General features: G+C 39.0%; 1 non-coding gene across 1 annotated transcript; it reads left to right on the plus strand.

Moving 5' to 3' along the window:
* The first annotated feature begins 19,086 nt into the window (after positions 1-19,086).
* TRNAS-GGA (transfer RNA serine (anticodon GGA)) lies at positions 19,087-19,158 on the plus strand. The gene has a single exon. It is a non-coding gene; the product is annotated as a tRNA-Ser (tRNA).
* Positions 19,159-20,928: the final 1,770 nt, after the last annotated feature.

The following is a 20,928-nucleotide window of genomic DNA, read 5'->3' on the forward strand; positions in this document are numbered from 1 at the left end:
CCTGGATGTACTTTGGAAGGAATGATGCTAAAGCTGAAACTCCAGTACTTTGGCCACCTCATGCGAAGAGTTGACTCATTGGAAAAGACCCTGATGCTGGGAGGGATTGGGGGAAGGAGGAGAAGGGGACGACAGAGGATGAGATGGCTGGATGGCATCACCGACTCAATGGACATGAGTCTGAATGCACTCCGGGAGTTGGTGATGGACAGGGAGGCCTGGCGTAATGCGGTTCATGGGGTCGCAAAGAATCAGACACGACTGAGCAACTGAACTTACTTACTTACTTAGACTTAACATTTTCCTGATATCAGATGACTGCCAATTTTCATTTGTCAATTTCTGCATCTCCATGCTGAGAGCTTCTTTATGAAAATACTGAAGATCACTTTACCCCACTAGCATGAAGACCTAGAAGTACTCAAAAATAACATCCTGGAAAGCAGCTCAACAATAACTGATAGAAATTAATAAACAAATACACAGTCAATTATTATTTTTTAACAACACATTTATACTGTTTCCTGAACAACTGAGTTTCAGTCACTAGAGGTAGCTAGCCTAGTGGCATCCTCTCTTCTTTGTATCAGTTTCTCATTCTAGTCATGCTTTCAGCACTTTCAAAATTAACTAGTCAAATGTGAATCCTTCTCTCATGATCTACAGCTTATGGAACCAAATTTCAAACAGTTGAAACCAAAAGTTGATTTAGAAAATGATACATAAAATAAGTTTCTGGAACTGGATCACTAGTCAAAAAAACGAGAATAAAGACCTTGTAGTAAGTAGAGTGGTACAATGGACTGTATGTACATTTGTATCTCTCTCAGATTCATATGTTGCAGTCCTAATCTCAATGCATTGGTATTTGGAGATGGAGCCCTTGGGAAGAATTAGGTGATGAGGGAGAACCTCCCATGAATGGAATTAGTGACTTTATAAGAAGAGAAATAGAGAGAATCTCTCTCAGCCATGTGAGGATACAGCTCACCAGAAATTACAACACCTTGACCATAGATTTCCCAGATCTGAGAAATAATATTTGTACGTTAAGTCATCCAGTCTCTAGTGTATTTTTTACAGCATCCACACTCACTAAGACAAGTAGTACTTATCCCTGGCCAACTATAGCATCACAGTTATTAAGAGTTTCACCTGCAAAACAAGATCCATAAAGTAGGAAATTCCAAGGAAATGTCCCTTTAACCATAATTCCACAGTTCCTGAATATGATAAGTCAGAATCCATAATGGAGAGACTAGTGCCACTTTCTAAAACAAAGAATGCAGAATTGGTCATCATCTTTATACCCCTATTTAATTTACCAATCAGGACTTTTCAAAAACTGGCTGACTCATGGCCTTTGTTAGGGGACTACTACAGACTTAAATGGCCACCTCATGCGAAGAGTTGACTCATTGGAAGACCCTGATGCTAGGAGGGATTGGGGGCAGGAGAAGAGGATGACAGGATGAGATGGCTGGATGGCATCACGGACTCGATGGACATGAGTTTGAGTGAACTCCAGGTGTTGGTGATGCATAGGGAGGCCTGGCGTGCTGCAGTTCATAGGATCGCAAGGTCGGACACGACTGAGTGACTGAACTGAACTGAACAGACTTAATTGAAAGCTTCAGTTGTAATTTCTGTTCTGGGCATCTTTAATGTGCAATAATAGATCTATATAATAGATAAGAATAGACAACTCCAATTTATGGCAGAAATTGATGAGAATACACCCATCAAATCAATAACCTCCTAGAAAGCATCAGAAACTATTGATCTGGAAAATACAGCCTTTTCAATTTCTATTATGGAAAAGAATCTGTAGTAATTCACATGGAAGAGACAGTGGGATACAATCATAAGACAGAACAAAATATATTCGTGGTCGTGAGCCTGGCCTATATAATGCTTATTTTCTTTGTCACAAAGGGCTTTATAATAATGGAATACTAAACTATCTCTATCTTTTGATAATCTTTTAATTGAACATGGGATCAAGAAGTAGCTCATACTCTAAATGCCCTACTAGGCTCATATGCATAACTGGATGAGAGATACAACCTTGAAAGCTTCGGGTGCCTGACAAATGAATGACACTTTTAGGGATTCAGTAGAGTGGAGTACTCAGAAATACTTCTTCAAGATAAAGACCACATATTTTAGCACTAAGTAAAAGACACAGATGCTACGTAGGTCCTTTTATGTACAAAGACAGCACAACAATTGCTGATAATGTTTCAGCTAATTTATCAGTTGATTAACAAGACTTCCAGTTTTGATAAGTAGCTTCCATATTTCTCTAGGATACCAGCTGGGTATCCCTATGATTAAACTTGATTCTGACACTGTCTATCTGGGGACAACATCAGATCACACAGGTTAAGGGTTCTGTTCAAAGAGATGTCCTCCATTTTAAATGCCAGTCATGAGTAGCAGGTCCCCATGTTACCTGCAACTTCTGTCTGATTTGACAATTCAGAGATTCCCAAATCTTCTTCCTCCTTTGAATTAGATTAATTTACTAGAGCAGCACACAGAACTCAGGGAAATATTTTTTAAGTTTGTTGTTGATGTTCAGTCGCTCAGTCATGTCCAACTCTGAGACACATGGACTGCAGCATGCCAGGCTTCCCTGTCCTTCACCATCTCCCAGAGCTTGCTCAAACTCATGTCCATTGAGTCGGTGATGCCATCCAGCCATCTTGTTCTATGTTCTTACCTTCTCCTCCTGCCTGCAACCTTTCCCACCATCAGGATCTTTTCTAATGAGTCGTCCTTTGCATCAGGTGGCCAAAGTATTGGAGCTTCAGCTTCAGCATCAGTTCTTCCAATGAATATTTACAGTTGGCATCCTTTAGGATTGACTGGTTTGATCTCCTTGCAGTCCAGTGACTCTTAGAGTCTTCTCCAACACAACAGTTCAAAATAGTTAATTCTTTGGCACTCAGCTTTCTTTATTGTACAACACTCACACACATACATGACGACTGGAAAAACCATAGCTTTGACTATATGGATGTTTGTTGGCAAAGTAATGTCTCCACTTTTAACATACTGTCTAGGATTGTCATAGCTTTTCTTTTAAAAGCAAGCAGCTTTTAATATTGTGGGTGCTGTCACCATCTGCAGTGATTGTGGAGCCCAAGAATATAAAGTCTGTCACTGTTTCCATTGTTTCCCCATCAATTTCCATGAAGTGATGGAACAAGATGCCATGATCTTAGGTTTTTGTGTGCTGAGTATTAAGCCAGCTTTTCCACTCTCCTCTTTCCCCTTCATCAATAGGCTCTTTAGTTCCTCTTTGCTTTCTGCCCTAAGTGTGGTGTCATGTGCATATCTGAGATTATTGACATTTCTCCCTGCAATCTTAATCCCACCTTCATCCAGCCCATCATTTCTCCTGATGTACTCTGCATAAAAGTTAAATAAGCTGGGGGACATATAGAGCCTTGAGTATCCCTTTCTTAATTTTGAACTGGTCCATTGTACCATATTTGGTTCTGTTTCTTCTGAACCTGCATGCAAGTTTCTTTAGTTCAGTTCAGTTAAGTCGCTTAGTCGTGTCCTACATTTTGCGACCCCATGAATCGCAGCATGCCAGGCCTCCCTGTCCATCACCATCTCCCGGAGTTCACTCAGACTCACTTCCATCGAGTCCGTGATGCCATCCAGCCATCTCATCCTCGGTCGTCCCCTTCTCCTCCTGCCCCCAATCCCTTCCAGCATCAGAGTCTTTTCCAATGAGTCAACTCTTTGCATGAGGTGGCCAAAGTACTGGAGCTTCAGCTTCAGCATCATTCCTTCCAAAGAAATCCCAGGGTTGATCTCTCTCAGAATGGACTGGTTGGATCTCCTTGCAGTCCAAGGGACTCTCAAGAGTCTTCTCCAACACCACAGTTTAAACGCATCAGTTCTTCAGCATTCAGCCTTCTTCACAGTCCAACTGTCACATCCATACATGACCACAGGAAAAACCATAGCCTTGACTAGATGGACCTTAGTTGGCAAAGTAATGTCTCTGCTTTTGAATATACTATCTAGGTTGGTCATAACTTTTCTTCCAAGGAGTAAGCGTCTTTTAATTTCATGGCTGCAGTCACCATCTGCAGTGATTTTGGAGCCCAAAAAACTAAAGTCTGACACTGTTTCCACTGTTTCCCCATCTATTTCCCATGAAGTGATGGGAAGATGCCATGATCTTCATTTTCTGAATGTTGAGTTTTAAGCCAACTTTTTCGCTCTCCTCTTTCACTTTCATCAAGAGGCTTTTTAGTTCCTCTTCACTTCCTGCCATAAGGGTGGTGTCATCTGCATAGCTGAGGTTATTGATATTTCTCCCGGCAATTTTGATTCCAGCTTGTGTTTCTTCCAGTCCAGCGTTTCTCATGATGTACTCTGCATATAAATTAAATAATCAGGGTGACAATATACAGCCTTGACGTACTCCTTTTCCTATTTGGAACCAGTCTGTTGTTCCATGTCCAGTTTGAACTGTTGCTTCCTGACCTGCATACAGATTTCTCAAGAGGCAGTTAGGTGGCCTGGTATTCCCATCTCTTTCAGAATTTTTGACAGAGACAGATTTTTTTCTGGAACTCTCTTGCTTTTTCCATGATCCAGAGGATGTTGGCAATTTGTTCTCTGGTTCCTCTGCCTTTTCTAAAACCAGTTTGAACATCAGGGAGTTCACAGTTCACGTATGCTGAAGCCTGGCTTGGAGAATTTTGAGCATTACTTTACTAGCATGTGAGATGAGTGCAATTGTGTGGTAGTTTGAGCATTCTTTGGCATTGCCTTTCTTTAGAAATGGAATGAAAACTGACCTTTTCTAGTCCTGTGGCCACTGCTGAGTCTTCCAAATTTGCTGGCATATTGAGTGCAGCACTTTCACAGCATCATCTTTCAGGATTTGAAATAGCTCAACTGGAATTCCATCACCTCCACTAGCTTTGTTCGTAGTGATGCTTTCTAAGGCCCACTTGACTTCCAAGATGTCTGGCTCTAGATTAGTGATCACATCATCATGATTATCTTGGTTGTGAAGATCTTTTTTGTACAGTTCTTCCGGGTATTCTTGCCACCTCTTCTTAATATCTCCTGCTTCTGTTAGGTCCCTACCATTTCTGTCCTTTATGGAGCACATCTTTGCATGAAATGTTCCCTTGGTATCTCTAATTTTCTTGAAGAGATCTCTAGTCTTTCCCATTCTGTTCTTTTCCTCTATTTCTTTGCATTGATTGCTGAAGAAGGCTTTCTTATCTCTTCTTGCTATTCTTTGGAACTCTGCATTCAGGTGCTTATATCTTTCCTTTTCTCCTTTGCTTTTCACCTGTCTTCTTTTCACAGCTATTTGTGTGGCCTCCTCAGAATGCCAGTTTGCTTTTTTGCATTTCTTTTCCATGGGGATGGTCTTGATCCCTGTCTCCTGTACAATGTCATGAACCTCATTCCATAGTTCATCAGGCACTCTATCTATCAGATCTAGGCCCTTACATCTATTTCTCACTTCCACTGTATAATCATAAGGGATTTGATTTCGGTCATACCTGAATGGTCTAGCGGTTTTCCCTGTTTTCTTCAATTTAAGTCTGAATTTGACTAAAAGGAGTTCATGATCTGAGCCACAGTCAGCTCCCGGTCTTGTTTTTGTTGACTGTATAGAGCTTCTCCATCTTATGCTGCAGAGAATATAATCAATCTGATTTCGGTGTTGACCATGTGGTGATGTCCATGTGTAGAGTCTTCTCTTGTGTTGTTGGAAGAGGGTGTTTGCTATGACCAGTGCATTTTCTTGGCAAAACTCTATTAGCCTTTGCCCCTGCTTCATTCGGTATTCCAAGGCCAAATTTGCCTGTTACTCCAGGTGTTTCTTGACTTCCTACTTTTGCATTCCAGTCACCTTTAATGAAAAGGACATTTTTTTTGCGTTTTAGTTCTAAAAGGTCTTGTAGTTCTTCATAAAATCATTCAACTTCAGTTTCTTCAGCATTACTGGTTGGGGCGTTGACTTAGGTAACTGTGGTATTGAATGGTTTGCCTTGGAGTTGAACAGAGGCAGGTAAGGTGGTCTGATACTCTTATCTCTTTAAGAATTTTCCACAGATTGTTGTGATCCACATGGTTAAAGGCTTTAGCATAATGAAGCAGATGTTATTTCTGGAATTTTCTCACTTTTTCTATGATACAGTGGATGTTTGCAATTTGATCTCTGGTTTCTCAGGCTTTTCTAAATCATCTTGAACACCTGGAAGTTTTCGGTTCAGATACTGCTGAAGCCTGGCTTGGAGAATTTTGAGCATTACTTTGCCCGTGTGTGAAATGAGTGCAACTGTGCAGTAGTTTTGGCATTGCCTTTCTTTGGGATTGGAATGAAAACTGACCTTTTCCAGTCCTGTGGCCACTGCTGAGTTTTCCAGATTTGCAGGCATATTGAGTGCAGCACTTTCACAGCATCATCTTTTAGGATTTGAAATATCTCAGTTGGAATTTCACCACCTCCATTAGCTTTGTTCATAGTGATGCTTCCTAAGACCCACTTGACTTCACACTCCAAGATGTCTAGCTCTAGGTGAGTGATCACAACATCATGGTTATCTGGGTCATTAAGATCTTTTTTGTATAGTTCTGTATATTCTTGCCACCTTTTCTTAACATCGTCTCCTTCTATTAGGTGCATATCATTTCTGTCGTTTATTGTGCCCATCTTTGCATGAATTTTCCCCTTGGCACCTCTAATTTTTTTGAAGAGATCGGTAGTCTTTCCCAGTCTATTGTTGTCATACTAAAGAATTTGTTTAAGTATGCACATGAGCAGCTGGATGAAAGGATACACAGGTTGAAGCCTGGTAAGTTCCCAGGAGCAGGAACTTCTGTCTCTGTGAAGTTGAAGTTGGGGTATATCATACTCATGGTAACTAGATGTTTCTCACAGACCAGGAAACTCTTTGAATCCCTTACAAAGGAAATTTATATGGAGGTTTTATCACACTGGCATAATTGATCATTAACTCTATTTTTAGCCCATGCCTGTTTTTAAGGGTTTGGGAGATGGTGCTGAAATTTTCAGGAATCTAATCATGGCTTGATCTTTCCAATAACTGTCCCTCATCCAGGAGCCTACCACAGTCACCTTATAAGAACAAAGGACTTTCCAATCACCCAAGAAATTACAAGAGTTTCAGAAGAAGCCCTATGTCAGGAACTAGGGTCAAAGACTGAGTTTTAGAACTACCTAACCAAAGAACCTATTATCCCAGGTTCCTATCACTTAGGAAATTCTGTGCCAGGAAAGAGGATGAAGACCAAATATCTACTTCTTACTATAAATCACAGTATAACAGACATTATATTATATTGCATATTGGTAGATATTTGTTCAATTCTTAGAATAACAACCAAGAGGTGAAAGAAAGAATAATGCTTCTTAACATTATTTTCTGTGATCCACCCAAGAATATTGTGCTTCCCCTCCACCCCCCGCTGCCCAAAATTTCAGCTCTGTTAGAACAGAGACCTGGTGAAAGATTGAAATCATAATGGAGTAATCATAGTTCAGGTACACAAAATGGAGCCAGAGGCCACTGAGGATCTAGTTTCAGACAGGTGCCTGCAGCACTGAGAACTGAACTCTCTGTGAACTATACAAAACCCAAGGGAACCAACTGTTTTTGCAATAGTATCTGCTGTCTGCAACCTTGTGGTCTCAAGGTTTTTCCCCTTTGAAGCTATGCAGTCATTTCAGACCTCAACCAATCCTTGTTTAGTGAACACCCTTCTTGCCAGCTCCAGTTATAATTCATAATAGATGATTCATGTAACTAACTATAACCTTGTGCTTTTTTCCTTTATAAACCCTTTTTCATTTTGTTATCCAGCATAGCACAATTCAAGTGCTTCTTCAATCTGTCTTCCAAGCTGCAGTTCTAATAAACCACAAATAAACACATTTTTATTTAAACCACATATTAATTTATGAAATTTTGCTTAACAGGTCCTTAATGCCAGGGTTGGCACACTTTTACCTTTAGACAAGAAAGAGTTTCATCATACATTAGAACATTTGGTTGCTTATGTTTGGCTTATCATGAAAGTATATTAGCAGGCAAAGAAAGGAGTAACTATGCTGACAAATAATTTACTGAGGTTATCATTAAGTCTTGAGATTGTGTGCGTGTGTGCATGTGTGCGTGGTCACTTGTATCTGACTCTTTGTTTTCCCATTGACTGCAGCAGCCAGGCTCCTCTGTCCATGGAATTTCCCAGGCAAGAATATTGGAGTGCATTGCCATTTGGTACTCCAAGGGATCTTCCTGACGCAGGGATTGAACCTGTGTCTCTTGCATATCCTGCATTGACAGGTGGATTCTTTACCATTGGGCCACCTGGGAAGCCCAGTCTTGAGATTGCTGCTATAAAATGAGGTGGTGGAAATATATCTGCAGCCAGGTTATTCACTGTGGCATTGCTTGTTGCTGTCATATCCAGTAATAACTGTAAACAGACAATTGCAGTAACTATGATCTAAGGCATGCTAACATGGGGTTCAGAACTTTAAAAACAAACCTGAGGTGAAAGGATACTAGAATGGATGAACAGAATGAGACAATGAATAACAACTGTGTTCTTGAGATCCCCTGCAATAGCCTGTCCCATTAACTTGACTTGTCACCTGGCAGGGTATAGTGAATTTTACATGGGGAATGAATGAATCTGAGCATTACAAAGAATGAACATGGCAGTCACTGAAATTTCCTGCATATATCCCTTAGACGTTACCATTTTGGTATAATAAAAACTATTTCCAATTGTCAATATCTGTAACTCAGTTTCTGAGATTTTTTTTTTTTTTTTGAAAAATGGACGTCAATTTTCATCCACATGTCATAAGTATCAAGAAATAAACATCCTTCAGGAATATACAGTAATTGATGTATAAATATCCCAGTTTTGTGTCCTTTCAACACTTTTGGTCTGCCTGCTTCATACCATTTCACAGCATTTTCTTACAAGATTAAGTTCTGTTTCTTCTCTGTGATACCTGGTTTAGTATTCACCCTTTACCTACTGACTTCCTTTCAATGGATACCTTCTTTGTGTTCACTGCACCTTCCAAATATGCTATTTGCCCTGATTTGTTTGTTTGGATGTTTCTAAACCTGTTTCTTGGAGACTCAAAAAAAGGATTTATGTGCCTTTCACAAGGGTAGATAAAAGATTGAGTCATTTCATTAGGAAACAAGGAAGAAGATAAAGATGATAGAGGAAAATCCTCAATTCCATGTTATACCAAGAGTTTTTAGTTATTTTCACAGACTGAAGAATAGTCATATTCATACATGTATATGTGTGTGCTCAGTTTCTCAGCCATGTCTGACTCTGAGAAATCATCAACTGTAGCCCACCAGGCTTCTCTGTCCATGGGATTATCCCAGTATTATACTGAAGTGGACTGCCATTTCCTCCTCCAGGGGATCTTCACAACCCAGGGATCCAACCTGCATCTCTTGTAGTTCCTGCATTGGCAGGAGGATTCTTTGTCACTTAGCCACCTGGGAAGTCCTATGTATATATTATTATATATATACACTATCTATACATATACAGTGGGCTTCCCTGGTGGCCCAGCAGTAAAAGAATCAGCCTGTAATGCAGGAGACATGGCAGGAGACATGGGTTCAATTTCTGAGTTGGGCAGATCCCTTGGAGAAGAAAATTGCAACTCCCTCCAGAATTCTTGCCTGGAAAGTCCCATGGACAGAGGGGCTTGGTGGGCCATAGTCCATGGGGTTGCAAAAGAGTCAGACATGACTTAGCAACTAAACAACAAAAGAAATACATATATAATATATGCCGTATCTATATACAATATTATTAGATTTATTAGGCTAATATATTATATATCTTACATCTAACAAATAATAATTATATATTGAATAATTGTGGGCTTCCCTGGTAGCTCAGATGCTAAACAATCCATCTGCAATATAGTAGACCTGGGTTTAATCCCTGGATTGGGAAGGTCCCCTGGAGAAGGGAACAGTGATCCACTCCAATATTCTTGCCTGGAGAATTCCATGGACAGAGGAGCCTGGCAGCCTTCAGCTCATGGGGTTTCAAAGAGTCCGATACAACTAAGGAAATTTCATTTTCACTTCACTTTCACTGTATAATATATACAATAGCCATAAGAACGTGTATATTACAAGATAGAGAAAGAAACTTGATCACAAGTCAAAGTTCTGAATCAAATATTGTATTCTCCAAAAAGTTTATTGGAATTTTTCCAGAAGACATTGCAGGAAAATCCAAAGTTTTTGGCCAAATCAGTAAATATTAATGTTTGTGAGTCATATATACATATATATGGGCTTCCCTGGTGGCTCAGAGGTTAAAGCATCTGCCTTTAATGCAGGAGACCTGGGTTCAATCCCTGGGTCAGGAAGATCCCTGGAGAAGGAAATGGCAACCCACTCCAGTATTCTTGCCTGGGGAATCCCATGGACAGAGGAGCCTGATGGGCCACAGTCCACGGGGTCGCAAAGAGCTGGACACGACTGAGCGACTTAACTTTCAACTTTCATGGTAAATAAAAATTTGAATGAGTCTTTTAGAAAGTATATGGCAGCAGGAGAGAATCTAGTATTGACTTATATGAACTTTGACAATCTAGTATTAACTTACAGGAACTTTTATATTTAAACAATCCTGCAGAGGACAGAGCTAAAAACTGGACACAGAGTAGTTATAATGTGGGGAGAAAAACCAAGAGTATCAAAGATAAGAGAGTGTTTATGAAATGCTACTAATTTTCAAATGCTGTGAGATATCTAATAACATAAGGGCTGGAAAAAATTAATTGGTGTTTAGAAATAAGGAGATAGCTAGTAACCTTATTTAAGTTTTTTAGCAACATTTTATCACTAACAACCTTCTAGACACTTTGGGATGACAATATCATTATTGATTTACCTTTATTAGTTATTCTCATATATAATGAATAAATGTAATTTCAACTCTTGGTAATTTTACATGTAGATAGACATAGTTGAATCTATGTTTACCTTTCCTATCACCTTTATGTAATTGCCTCTCATAGGATTCTTCATCATTTTCTGTCCTTGTCAGCACTGTCAGAATATAAATACTGAACTACAGACATGATCATAAGTTGACTAAAATCTTTCCAGGATTACTCAAATTATTCAGAATGTATTTAATGACTCCAGTTCAAATGGCACATTCTCATACTATCTATGTCATAAATGCTATTCTATCTGTCATTTCCTTACATTTCTATACTGTAATCCCCATTACAGTATAATTTTCCATTACCCATATGTAGAGATTCAGGCTTTGTGTGTCCTGAAGCTTATATAATTTGAGATTTGTTTAAAACTGTAAATATTATGAAATTGTATATATAAAGTTAGTGATTAATATAGGTGTTTATTAAGATTGAAAAAAACAACACATTAAAAATTTTAAAATCTGACACATACTATAAATATCATGAATTCCTGAATGATAAAGCATTAATTTTGATTAATTGCTTGACATATAATCTTTTGCATTTATGTTTCTTGGACATGTACTTATCATTTATTCATATTTCACATGACAATGATTTCATAAAACTGTTTTTGAAGAGATTACAATATTCCTTTAATAGTTTTATTAGCATTAGTGAAGCTATGAGCAAGGGAAGCTATGAGGGAAGAAATAGAAGATACAACAGAATGGGAAAGACTAGAGATCACTTCAAGAAAATTAGAGCTACCAAGGGAACATTTCATGAAAATATGAGCTCAATGAAGGAGAGAAATTGACCTAACAGAAACAGAAGATATTAAGAGGTGGCAAGAATACACGGAACTGTACAAAAAAGATCTTCACAACCCAGATAATCACAATGGTGTGATCACTCACCTAGTTCCAGACAACCTGGAATGTGAAGTCAAATGGGCCTTAGGAAGCATCACTACAAAAAAAGCTAGTGGATGTGATGGAATTTCAGTTGAGCCATTTCAAATCCTAAAAGATGATGATGTGAAAGTGCTTTACTCAATATGCTATATTCAAAAGTGTGAAAGTGCTATACTCAATTTTCCAGCAAATCTGGAGAACTCAGCAGTGGCAACAGGAATGGAAAAGGTCAGTTTTCATTCCAATCTCTAAGAAAGGCAATGCCAAAGAATGATTAAACTACTGCACAATTGCACTCATCTCACATGCTAGTAAAGTAAGGCTCAAAATGCTCCAAGCCAGGCTTCAACAATATGTGAACCATGAACTTCCAGACGTTCAAGTTGGCTTTAGAAAAGGCAGAGAAACCAGAGATCAAATTGGCAACATCCACTGGACCATCGAAAAAGCAAGAGAGTTCCAGAAAAAAATATCTATCTATCTCTGCTTTATTGACTGTGCCAAAGCATTTGACTGAAAGTGACAGGAGTACCAGACCACTTGACCTGCCTCTCCAGAATTCTGTATGCAGGTCAGGAAGCAACAGTTAGAACTGGACATGGAACAACAGACTGGTTCCAAATAAGAAAAGGAGTATGTCAAGGCTGTATATTGTCACCCTGGTTATTTAATTTATATGCAGCATACAAAATGAGAAATGCTGAATCAAGATTGCTGGGAGAAATATCTATAACCTCAGACACGCAGATGACACCACCCTTATGGTAGAAAGTGAAGAAGAACTAAAGAGCCTCTTGATGAAAGTGAAAGAGGAGAGTGAAAAAGTTGGCTTAAAGCTCAACATTCAGAAAACGAAGGTCATGGCATCCGGTCCCATCAATTCATGTCAAATAGATGGAAAAACAGTGGAAATAGTGGCAGGCTTTATTTTGGGGGCTCCAGAATCACTGCAGATGGTGACTGCAGCCATGAAATTAAAAGACACTTGCTACTTGGAAGAAAAGTTATGACCAAGCTAGACAGCATATTAAAAAGCAGAGACATTACTTTGCCAACAAAGGTCTGTCTAGTCAAGGCTATGGTTTTTCCAATAGTCATGTATTGATGTGCAAGTTGGACTATAGAGAAAGCTGAGCGCTGAACGATTGATGCTTTTGAACTGTGGTGTTGAAGACTCTTGAGAATTCCTTAGGCTCAAGATCCAACCAGTCAATTCTAGAGGAAATTAGTCCTGAATATTCATTGGAAGGACTGATGTTGAAGCTGAAACTCCAATACTTTGTCCACCTGATGTGAAGAACTGACTCATTTGAAAAGACTCTGATGCTGGGAAAGATTGAAGGCAGAAGGAGAAAGGGACGACAGTGGATGAGATGGTTGGATGGCATCACTGACTCAAGGGACATGAGTTTGAGTAAACTCTGGGAGTTGGTGATGGACAGGGAAACCTGGTGTGCTGCAGTCCATGGGGTTGCAAAGTGTTGGACACGATGAGTGACTGAACTGAACTAAGCATGAGTGATTATATTTTTATTAAAAGTTGAATTGTGTAAAATATGCAATACCACAAGTTAATATGTTATTGTTTACTTCTAAAAGTTTTCTCTTCAAACAAAGAGTCTGAAAAAAAAATTGTGTGAGTCCTATAAAAACAGATAAAATCTACTTTTTTTTATAATCATTATCTATACCATATTATCAACTAGATTCCTGACAGGATAACACCTATTCTAGACTATTATCTTCCATTTATGATTTTCCTAGCCTAACAGTTTCAAGAAATTTCCACAGACTATTTTCTGGCTCCACATCCTATTTCTCTTACATTACCACCTACTTGTAGTGCTTCATGTTTAGGAAGTGCAAATAGAGACACAATTAGCAACATTTTTGTGTCATAGTGCCAACTAAGTAATCTGCACATTAGGGCCAGGAAGGTGTATTCCTGGAATACGTTTCTACATCAGTTCAGATGCTAATAAATTTTCACAGAAGTGACTGTGAGCCACACAATTATATCCTTGTATCTAAAATAAATATATTCCCAATGCAACATATTCTAGCCAGATTCCAAAAATGTTTGCGTTCACTCCAGCACTACACTAACAAGAAAAATTGTGGCAAAGGGAAATCAGAGTGAGAAGAGAAAACAGTCTTCACAGAGGTTCAAAACTGCATTGCAGACACATTTTACCAGGTGAGCTTATTGTCTTGCAAAACCCTCTCCATTCAGGGCTTTGGCATTTTCAGTGCAAGCAAGAGGACTGATGCTTAAGCTTACAGTTCATTCATTTCATAGTCATATAATATTGATACATACATGCTACACATGCATAGTCTGAATTTTACACAGCCTATAAATTACAGTTTACCACCTTTTCTTTGAAGACATAGTCTCTTCCTGCCTTGAACTACCATGGCAATTTATTTCTACTCTTTTTTTAAGATACTTTACTCTCTTCTCTTCTAGGCTTGTTTTATCCGCTCTACTCTCTCTTTTCTTTTCTCTCTCTCTATATATATGATTAGGATATTGGCTAGGATTAGGCCTATGTATTAATATGAGTACCTATACACCATAGTCTGTATAGGGGGATGATTTCTGTTTAACAGACATTTTAATTGTACATATTGTACACAGAATTTAATGCTATCTTGCTTATCCAGGGGAATATTTACAACAGTATTGAAAATATAATTATTACATATGAACCTGATACAAGAAAAGGTCCAAAGAAGTAAATCAAATAAGTACTTTCAAATATGAGTAGTAAGTAAATGTATTACTACCAGAAATAAAAACTCTTTGGTTTGCCTCAAGAAGGAAAAAAAAAAAAAAATCATAGCTTGGCTGAGGCATGAGGTTAACAGGGAGTAATTCCTTAGCTTTTCTATGGTCTTAAATCACAACTCCCGAGTGAGTTCAGTTTCCACTTGAAAGTGAAGAAAAGCTAGTGAGGTATTTCTACTCTAAAATTAACAAGGCACAGCTAGAGCAGGTATAAACTCCTTTGGATATATGTACCCTGAACTTTGTAAATATGTTGGGAAACTAACTATATCAGTTAAGATAAGCTAAGTTATGCTACAAAAACAACTATCAAAAAAATCTCAGTTACTTATAACAGCAAAGATTTATTTCTCTTTAACATTATATGCTCATCTTCGATTGGCTGTGGCTTTGCTTCATGTCATTATCTCTTTAGGGCCTAGGCTGATAGAGCAGCCTTTCCCCAGTATGTGAGTACCCACTATGACAGAGGAGAAAGAGACAAGCCAGTTCCTGGATGTCTGTCCCAAAGGAACATGTATGCCTACCTATATTTCCTCACTCAGAGCAAGTCCCAAGGTCACAAAGTCCAACACGGCATTATCTTCTCACACGAAGAGGCACTGTATGCTTGCATGCTAAGTCACTTTAGTCATGTCTGACTCTTTGTGACTCCATAGACTGTAACACACCAGGCTCCTCTGTCCAGGGGATTTTTCTAGGCAAGAATACTGGAGCCAGCTGCCATTTCCTTCTCCAGGGGATCTTCCCGACCTATGGATCAAACCTGGGTACCCTATACACAGTGTTGGTAGGCAGATTGTTTACCACTAGCACCACCTGGGAAACCCTGAAGAGGTGCTGCAGGGACAGAAACTAGAACATTTAGTAAAGAGAAATATAATCCACCATGCTAATTAACTGTGTTTTCCCCGTGTCATATTTTTTGCCATAATCCTTGATTCCTCTTTCAAAAATATGCGCTTAGAAAAATTCAAGCAATTTTCTGTTTAGGAAAAAGTCTATTAAGATTCCAATTCATTGATCCTCCCAAAAGGTCAAAGGCATTTAAAATTTCCAAAGCACTTTCAAATAAATGTATTCTTCCTAAGTATTCTATGAAAAATTGAGTTTATGAACTTTGATCCTAAATTCATCTGTTCTATTGATTAACCCCTGCTGTTCTTATTTCCAAAGGAAAAAAGTATATTACAAGCCTGTGTATTTTATCCTTTATGTCTGTTGTGCTTTGAATTAGATGATATTAAATTGTGTTTATTTGAAGAATTCATTAATTCATCTGAATATTCTTTGTGTTCTCTGCTGCATTCTTCTATTTTCATATCATCTCTTGTGCCAACTTTTGCTCTGTTAATAATCCATTGTTACTAACAAACCCTACATATGACCTTTCCTCCTATTCTCTTAATTTTCTTTAAGCAGATCATTGCTACCTGATAATTATCCTACTGTCTTAAATAATTCTGAACCTCATTTCCCAAAGTAATTCTCTTCATATACTCCATATAGGAAATTTAGATATGTGTAATTATGGATTGTTAAAGCTCAAAGAAACCCTTGAGTTCATGAAAGTCTTTTAACAGAAGATAAAACAGGCCCAGAGAGATAGAGTGACTTACTTGAAATATCAAACTACTTAGGGATGTTAATAGCACTGTAACTCAGGTCTTTGAATTTCTGATACAGTAGTTTCTCTGGTGTTCTGTCTTTATTTCATGAATTGGCATGTCATTCTTGACCTTGGGCTTTAATATTTTCAGAGATTCTCCATTTGCCAGCCAGACCCACTCTTTACCTGCCCCTGCCTGTTCTGTGTGTGGGGGGTGTCCTCTGATCCTTTGGCTTCTGGTTGTGTTCAGCCATTGAGAAGCACCAGTAATAGCTGGGAACCTGGGAGGGCTGTGTTTGAGTTCCTCTAGCTCCCACCTCCTAGGCTATGGCTGGTGCATGGCTGCTCTTTTCCACTGTCTATGAGGGAGACCTTATGCCTCAGCTAAGCCCTGTGTTTTGTTGGGCTCTTGTAGCTATTCCTTATCCTTATTGCTTCAGGCCTAGGCATTGTGATGACTTTCCACATTGCCAGATATAGATAGACTTTTTTAGTCTCTATGTCAACTTTTGCTCTTGGTAACAAGTTTCTATTAACAGTCTTCTTGGTTCCTTTATCCCTATCCCCATTTCCAGAAACAGTGTCTTTATTAAACCCTTTTCATTTTCACTTTTGAATGTGCATCTGGTTCTCTCTTAGAATGTTTATAAAGATAATTTGTAATTCTTAGTCCATCTGTTCTAACATTTTGCTTCTGATATAAGTGGTAATCTAATATTTGTTTTTCTTTTGAAATAGTGATGCTCCTCAACGTACTGCTATTCTGTCTCGGACCTCATATCCTCCACACTTATCAGTTACTTTGTGAATGCTTCCACATTCCCAAGACTGCCCACACTTTATGATTCATTAGAAGGACCCAAGGGACTAAGCATACGGTTGTACTCAGTGCTAAGATTTACTACAGAGACACAGTAAGAATCAACTAGGGAGAATAAACAGGCAAAATCTAGAGGAACCTATTTGCAGAACCAGAGCTCTTTCTTAACCCTACCTCCCGTTAAGGGATCACAGAGCACATCCATTCTCCAGCAGCAAAAGTGTAGTGACACCAAAGTGATGTTTCCACCCAGGCAAGTCTGCTTGAGATTCAGAAATGAGGAGTTTTAGTAGGGGCTGGTCACATTGGCATTCTTCTTCTAGCAACAATGAAAATTTCCTACTTTCAAAAGAAAAGCAGATTTTCACCATAAATCACATTGCTGATATGAACAGTGTAGTTCAGGGACACAATCTTATTATTTAGGGATTGTTTCAGAAGCCAAATACTTGGATACCATCCAAGAGTGAAACTCAAAAAATAGCAACCTCCAGTTTCTATGTTAACTTTCTCTCTGTGGTTGGTATGTGAGCAAAGGCCAGTCGAACCCCAAACTCTTGTGAGTTCAAGGGTTGGGGGTGGACTGAGTCTGAAGTGAAGGGAGCCTTATGGTGTCAGAGCACTCTTCTTTCCATTAACCAGTTCTTTAGATCATAACCTCATCTATTATGCCCCAAGGATAAGGTGAAGACACATCCTAAAAGGTCAAGGAGGAAACTTCTCTAAGTTAATTAGCTCCCATATTGTTTATCTCAAGTCCTGTGAACACAGATCTTCTCTACTGATTTGATTTTACCTTAAGGGCACTTGGTCCAGAGGCAGAATTGTCACAAGATGGGAGGCAGACACTTCATCCCAACCCAATGGTGATGAAAGAACAAAGGAAGAATGCTACAGCTTTCCTTCTCATAGTAGGACTTGCAGCCCTCATTCCTCTCACACAGCAGTTTCAAAACAGCCACACATCACCCAGGGATTTTTTTCCCCCCTTCTCTTGTTGTTTCCCTTCTGTGGTTTCCCTGGGCTGTAAACCAGCACTCTTGCTACTTTAACATCCTGGCAGGAAATAGATAAAGCATATTTTAAAACTAATTTTTTCCTCTTATCTAATTTTAAAACCTCATATTTCCTAATTATAACTCTCTTGGAAAATATAGATAAAGGCAAAGGAAAGAGAGGAACTTAAAACTTTTGCCCAATTCTGTAGTAGAGGAATAATCACTGTCCATAGCTTGTGGCAGATTTGTCTGTAGGTTTTTTTTTTTTTTTTTTTTTTTTTCCTTTCCTCCAGTGTGCTTGTCACTTGAAGTATAACTCTATGCTCAGTCTACACTTGGTCTACTGCTAAGTTTTGGGATCTTTAAGAACATCTGGTGAATTAAATAAAAAATCCTAATTAAAATCTATTTGTCTATGGGGGTGAAGGAAGCTTCTAAGGAATGATATTAACTGGGTCCATTTGGGAGATTCAGACACTTGGATATGTGTGGAACATGGGTAGGACTATTTAAGAGAAGCCCAGTAACAGTGGGCTTCCCCGGTGGTGCTAGTAGTAAAGAACCTGCCTGCCAATGAAGAAAATGTAAGAGATGCGGATTCACTCCCTGGGTGGGGAAGATCCCCTGGAGAAGGGCATAGCAACCAATATTCTTGCCCGGAAAATCTCATAAACAGAGGAACCTGGAGGACTATAGTCCATAGAGTCACAAAGAGTGGGACATGACTGAAAATACTTAGCATGCACAGATACAGTAGAAAGATTTAGCTACGTGGGGTGGGGGAAATAAAATTAGAGAGACTTAAAAGTAAAAATATTAACTTGATTCTACTATCTAAATCATAAAGTGGTGGTTTCAGGCATAATATGGAATTATTCTATAGGATTTATATTTCTATTGAATCTCCTTTTACTCATTTCTGAGACCTATACAAGGTACTTCCCTGGTGGCTCAGAGGTTAAAGTGTCTGCCTGGAATGCAGGAGACCTGGGTTTGATCCCCGGGTTGGGAAGATCCCCTGGAGAAGGAAATGGCAACCCACTCCAGTACTCTTGCCTGGAGAATCCCATGGAGGGAGGAGCCTGGTAGGCTACAGTCCATGGGGTTGCAAAAAGTCGGACACGACTGAGCGACTACACTTTCCTTTCACTTTCATACAAGGTAGCAGGTGTGTGCTCAGTCATGTCTGACTCTTTGAGACTCCATGGGCTAGAGCCTGCCAGACTTCCATCCATGGAATTTGCTAGGCAAGAATACTGGAGTGGATCACCATTTCCTATATCTGGGGATTCTTCCTGACCCAGGGAATCGAATCTGTGTCTCTTGCATCTCCTGCATTGGCAAGTGGATTCTTTACCACTGCACCACTTGGGAGGCCTGTAAAAGGTAGAGTCAACTGTAAGAAATATTTCTACAAAATTCTGAACCAGCTGTTTCACTGAACTATGAAACACCTTACTGAATAATCAACATTGCCTGAGGACACTCTAGAAAATGGTTTCATTCTTTTGTTTTTGCTTCCCCAGTTTCCTGACCAGGGACTGAACCTAGGCCATGGTAGTAAAAGTGCCAAATTCTAACCACTAGAGCACCAGTGAACTCCCATTGATTCTAGCCGTCAGATCCTTTCAGCCAGAAGGCCAATTTAGACCTTCACCATCAAGAGGCTCAATAAATAAGTACCAGTAGGAAAATGCTTTTTTCTGTTGTGCAGCAGTAGCCATCAGTGGAGAAATGTTCGTACTGATACAGCAGGAGACAGACTGCATGGTTTGGCAACCATAGAGTGAAGTCCATATATGTTGGGGATTGCCACACCAGGTGACCTGCTAGCAGTTTTCATTGGCTTGGCTTACCAGCAATAACCACAAACACAAAACTGCTGTATTTGGAATGTACTTGAAAAAGACTGAATTTCCCATTGAAAGAGTAGGAGAAAAGTAAGAAAATACGGCTGGCATAGACTCATTTGTGAATCCAGCCTATAATAAGTACTGGACTTGTATTGTTATGAAGGTAAGCTATTTTTAAAGATTTTATCCATGGGTTTCTTGAATATATGCTGCCAAAACAGTAAGTTTAGTAATCTTTATTTTCAAATGAGACTTCTGAAATCTAGGAGAGTTTGCTCCACAATCATGGTTGCATTGGGACCATAGCTCAGGTCTCCTGACTTTTAACCCACCAGAAACTCATTCAGAGCACTCCCTATAAGATGCCTTCCTCTTCTATGCCAGAGCAGCAATGTGGTCGTTCATTCTCAAGTAATGTGAAGTGTTGTGCCTATCAGTAATTTGTACTTGGGCAAACAATATAATCTCCAATTGAAAAATGTTGTTTACACAGTTTATATTTTGTTTAAAGACTATTTCCAACACATTTTTTCTTTCCTTCCTTTCTTTTTTTCCTGTTTATTACTTTTTCCTTAATTTACCATCATACTTTAAAAACTTCTGGAATGATTTATTTCAAGCAAACATGTAGAATTTCAAAAATGGAAAAATAAATTTAAAGGTTGGAGGTAACATCTAAGTAAGTGAAAAATAAATAAGAGCAACAGAAAATAATAACAAAATATGTCTTAATTCATAGTGTTGTAGCCACGTGTTCCGGGAAACAAACTCATTCAGAAGGACAATGCAGATAGTGGGGTGCAGTTTATTACACCGGCGGGCCCAGGGCAGTCTCCTCTTAGCCAAGGGCCTTGACCAGCATTTGTGAAAATCTTTTATACCCCATGTGTATGTGTCTGAACCCACCACTCTAAATTCCTTGCGACTTA

This window comes from Budorcas taxicolor, chromosome 3 (genome assembly GCF_023091745.1).
Source record: "Budorcas taxicolor isolate Tak-1 chromosome 3, Takin1.1, whole genome shotgun sequence".
NCBI classification, from domain to species: Eukaryota; Metazoa; Chordata; class Mammalia; order Artiodactyla; family Bovidae; genus Budorcas; species Budorcas taxicolor.